At 43.7% G+C, this 5,364-nt stretch overlaps 1 pseudogene; it reads left to right on the top strand.

Annotated features, from left to right (window-relative positions):
- Nucleotides 1-675: 675 nt before the first annotated feature.
- LOC102973144 (microspherule protein 1-like) lies at nucleotides 676-2,061 on the top strand (annotated as a pseudogene).
- Nucleotides 2,062-5,364: the final 3,303 nt, after the last annotated feature.

Genomic DNA, 5,364 nt, shown 5'->3' with positions numbered 1-5,364 from the left:
TTAGTAAGAACTTTTCATGCTAACAGACTCACAAAATCATTTGTCAACATTGAGAACGATTGTAAGATTAAGGCCCTAGAAACCATGAATAGGTGTTCGTAATGGAACACTCACCCCAAAACTTTTAAAAGGATTTGAATATAAGCACCTTAAGCCAAAACATCTACTTCCTTCTTTTATGATTTTGCTGTTGTTGTTATCCCAAATTCCGTACCCGGGACATAGCATGCACTCAATAAGTGTTTACTGAACTGAGCTCTGCAAAGCACCAATATTACATTAATTTTACTTTGTACAGTTTATTATTATAGACACAGAAATTATATATGTGGTACCATATTATTGTTAGATAAATTCATTGAAATGAAGCAAACATGTTGTTATTTCTACTTTACTAAGTCAAGCCACGTAGAGTTAAAGAATTTGGTCATGGTTACATGGAAACAACAGTACAGTCAAAACTAGAACCAGGGAAGTAGACGAATCTCAAGGAAGCCGGCTTTGGCCCTGCGGCTGCTGCCGCCATCGCCGTGGAGAAATTGTTCGAGCTGGCAGCCTAGGAATGAATCTCCTCTCAGCCTCTAAGTTCACCTGGTCAGAATCCTTGGATGAGCCTGTGGGGCCCTTCCTTCCAGCCCTGTGGTTTGGAGCAAGTGGCTTTGGGACTGTAAGAGGATGGACAGAGATTCTCAGGGGCTGCTAGAGTCATCCCTGATGGCATTAGGCACTGCCATCCGCTCAGAGGATGAGCAGTCACTGGCAGGGCAGAAGCGGGCCCCCTCACAGGCTTTGGGCACCATCCCTAAATGGAGAAGCTCCTCCAGGTTCACCAAGAGAAAGAAGTTTGATGATGAGCTGGTGGAGAGCAGCGTGGCTAAGTCCTCTACCCGGGCGAAGGGGGCTAGTGGGGTGGAACCAGGGTGCTGTTCTGGGAGTGAACCCTCCCTCCTCCGGGGAGGAGAAGAAGGTGTCCAAGGCCCCCATCATCCCTGTGCTACCCAGCCCAGCCCCAGCCCCAGCCCCTGGACTCACCAAGCGTGTGAAGAAGAGCAAACAGCCACTCCAGGTGATCAAGGATCTGGGCCGCTGGAAGCCTGCGGACGACCTCCTGCTCATCGATGCCATGTTGCAGACCAATGACCTGACATCTGTCCACCTGGGCGTGAAGTTCAGCTGCCGCTTCCCCCTGCGGGAAGTCCAGGAGCACTGGTGCGCCCTGTCATCTCCAAGCTGGCCTGCCAGGCCATGAGACCCACTGCTGCACTCAGAGGCCGTTGGCGCCATCCAGAGCAAGGCCCTGTTTAGCAAGGCTGAAGAGCAGCTGCTGAGCAAAGTGAGATCGACCAGCCAGCCCACCTTGGAGACTTCCAGAACCTGCTGCGCAGACACCCCGATGCCTTCTACCTGGCCCCTACTGCCAAGACTCTGCAGGCCCACTGGCAGCTCATGAAGCAGTATTACCTGTTGGAGGACCAGACAGTGCAGCCGCTGCCCAAGGGGGACCAAGTGCTGAACTTCTCGGATGCAGAGGACTTGATTGACGACAGTAAGCTCAAGGACATGTGAGATGAAGTCCTAGACCATGAGCTGACAGTGGCTGACCGGCTCCAGAAACGAGAGATTCAGCAGCTGGAACAGGAACTGCATAAGTGGCAGGTGCTAGTAGATAGCATCACAGGCATGAGCTTTCCGGACTTTGACAGCCAGACCCTGGCAGTGCTGCGGGACCACATGGTGCGGTGCCTGAGGCGCTTGAGAAAGATCACCCTAGGCGGAGCAACCGAGGATAACCGGATTGACGTGGACCTGTCTCTGGAGGGTCCGGCCTGCAAGATCTCCCGGAAGCAAGGTGTCGTCAAGCTGGAAAACAATGGTGACTTCATTGCCAATGAGGGCAGGCGGCCCATCTACATCAATGGACGACCTGTGCTGTGTGGCTCCAAATGGCGCCTTAGCAACAACTCCGTGGTGGAGATTGCCAGCCTGAGATTCGTCTTCCTCGTCAACAGGGACCTCATTGCCCTTATTCCGGCCGAGGCTGCCGAGATCACGCCACAGTGAGAAGTGGTGGCAGGATCCATGGGCTCTCTCTGGCCTCAGTTTCCCCTGCCATCCCAGACCCCTGGAGCTGGGAACTCAGGCTCCTGGAAAAACCAGAGGGGGCTATGGGAGACTCAGCCCCTGGCCCCTTGATCTGAGCCTCTGCGGGGGGGCGGGGCTGGCCCTGGGGAAGCCCCCAGTGGCTGAGACCCTCAGGCTTCCTTGGTGCCAGAGCCCCTCCCCTTCTCTCCCTGCAGAGGACCCTACCCTTTCCCCCAGATTCCCACCTTTGCCCCGTGTCTCCAGCTGATTAGCTTCAGACTTTTCCTTTATTATTTTTCTTTTGTAAATACAAAGCACTGAGTTCCAAAAAAAAAAAAAAAAAAAAAACTAGAACCAGGTATGTTTACCTCTAAGGTTAAATTTCATTCAACTATAGTTATCACATTTGTGACACTGCACATGCATAAGTAGCTTTATTTATACCCTTCAATGAAGAACCTATATAATAGAAAACATATACAAAAATTCAGAAAGGGATATAATAATTTACTTCATTTTAAACTATTATTATGAATGATACACTTTTAAACCCTCATGTAAACTAAAATATTACTCTTCCACTTTTAAGAACGCATTATTGGGGCTTCCCTGGTGGCGCAGTGGTTGAGAGTCCCCCTGCCGGCGCGGGGGACGCGGGTTCGTGCCCCGGTCCGGGAGGATCCCACATGCCGCGGAGCGGCGGGGCCCGAGTCCGCCTGCCGGCGCGGGGGACGCGGGTTCGTGCCCCGGTCCGGGAGGATCCCACATGCCGCGGAGCGGCTGGGCCCGTGAGCCATGGCCACTGGGCCTGCGCGTCCGGAGCCTGTGCTCCACAACGGGAGAGGCCACAGCAGTGAGAGGCCCGCGTACCGCAAAAAAAAAAAAAAAAAAAAAAAAAAAGAGAACACATTATTGAAGATATATTAAACAAATAGTAACATACAGATGATAATTTAATGAATATAGTAATTTGGTAAAATTGTTTAAATTTATAAAGACATAAGACATTTTACATATGGTTGGAAATTCTTTTGCAAACTTCCCTAGCATCATTCTCCTCTCACCCAAAGGTAACATTAAAATATTCTAAAATTAGTATTTAAGATCCTGAACATATTACTTGTGTTGGCAGCCACAGATAGTAGAGTGTATTGTTATTTTTCCTTTACACTAGCAAATACTTATTAGAATACATAATAGAAACAAAGACACTGCATACAATTATCAAAAAATGATAAAATGTCAAACTACTAATAGAGCATATATAAAAGTTATGGGAAAAATTTAAATGTTTTATTAAAATATATGAAAATGACCATGTATAAATGCATGGGATATCATATTTGTGAAAAGGATACATCTATATCATGATTATTAATACTTTATAATTTGTTCCACTTAAAGGCCTTCTAATAAAAATTTTACTAGGTGTTTGTGTCTGTAGTTGTGGGTGTGTAAAATTCAAAAATCTTTTATAAATCTTTGACGTAAGTTCTTAAATTAACAACAATTAAAAGAAGAATTATACTGAGAAAATTGCTTTACAAAATATGTAAAAATATATATAGTATAATAGCACAGGGATAACGAAAACAAAGGAACATATTAGAAAACTGAAGGACTTGTTCCACATATATATGGAAATATGTAGGTCAAGAACAGCAGCATTAAACTGAGAAAATTCATTCCTTATAAGCAAAATAAAAGACAGATATCTTCTCACACCACAGCTAGATATACATTCCGTGTGGATTATAGATATAAATGTGAAAGCTAAAACTCGAAAACGTGACAAAGACAACTTCTGCTCTTCAATCTGTTCTCACTTTTCATAGTAAACAGCTTAACAACAACAACAGTAAAACAATAAAAGACAAAGATATGGTTCACATGTGGGCACATAATAAAGAAACATATTCAAAACTAAATTGTGTTTCGTTTTGAAATTAGAAATTAGGTGTGACCATGAAAGTACATTTTCTACAGTAGAAAGCAAACAAAGGTTATGTTCAGAAATTCTGGGATAAGACACTTAAGACATCCTGTGTGCATGTCTCTTCTCTCCTTTCATTGGTTGGACGGAGATGATAGATGCTCTGCAGGGGACGATCCCAGAAAGACTGCTGTACAAGCACACTGGCTGGATCTGAGCAGGCTCAAACGTTATGACCAGCAGTAGTGTAGATGAACCTATTTGCAGGGCAGGAATAGAGACGCAGACGTAGGGAACATGTGGACACACTGGGCAGGGGAAGGGATGTGGGATGAATTGGCAGATTGGAATTGACGTATGTGCACTGCCATGTGTATAACAGATAGCTAGTGGGGACCTGCTGCATAGTGCAGGGAGCTCAGCTCGGTGCTCTGTGATGGCCTAGATGGGGGGATGGAGGGAGGTCCAAGAGGCAGGGGACATATGTATACGTATAGCTGATTCACTTCGTTGTACAACAGAAACTAACACAACATGGTAAAGCAACTATACCCCAATTTTTAAAAAAAGTATATCACTTTGTTAAGATCCACATATATCATGGTGTTTGCCTGAGGCTGAACGTTGAGATAATAAAGGCATATCTTCCTAATATAAATGGTTATGCAGAAATCTGGTGCCTCTTTTTAAAATAGCACCTTGGCAAGAGCTTTCTCTTTCCAGTTCCTGCAACATGAAAGAAGTACAAATACGTCCAAATAAGAGGCATTAATCTATGTACCCAAACTTTTATGTGTATGTAGATGACAAGTATGGCTGCCACAGGAGAAATTACTATGTGAATGAGTAAGTGACGTGAGCTAAATCTGCTTTTCCCCATTTACCTTCTGTACTTCCTAAATTTTGAATATGTGCATATAAACCTTTCAAATATATACGTTTCAGTATTTGCGTGCATTACATAAACACACACATTAAGAAAACAAAACAAAAGTTTGAATTCACACTTTGGCAAGGGAAGGTAGTGAGGAATTAGTAAACTCAAACATTGATCCTTTGATATATATTTGTAAATTGATACAACTTTTATAGGGAGCTATTTAAATATTAATCTCTTTTAATTATAAATACACTTACCCTTTGACACAGAAATATATTTCTAAACATATATTTTATTGATAACCTTGTACATATATAAAATGATTTTTTCCTGTTTAAGATGATTCTTTTCAGGATTATTTGAAAGTTCAAAAAATGAGAATTAATCTAATCCATCTGTAAAGACATTGCTAAATAATTATGATAAAATCCAACAATGATACACTATGTACCTGTATCAAAGAATAGGT

This window comes from Physeter macrocephalus, chromosome 7 (assembly GCF_002837175.3).
Source record: "Physeter macrocephalus isolate SW-GA chromosome 7, ASM283717v5, whole genome shotgun sequence".
Classification (NCBI taxonomy): domain Eukaryota; kingdom Metazoa; phylum Chordata; class Mammalia; order Artiodactyla; family Physeteridae; genus Physeter; species Physeter macrocephalus.
The sequence above is the reverse complement of the archived record's forward strand: the minus strand, read 5'-3'. Positions and strand labels throughout refer to the sequence as shown.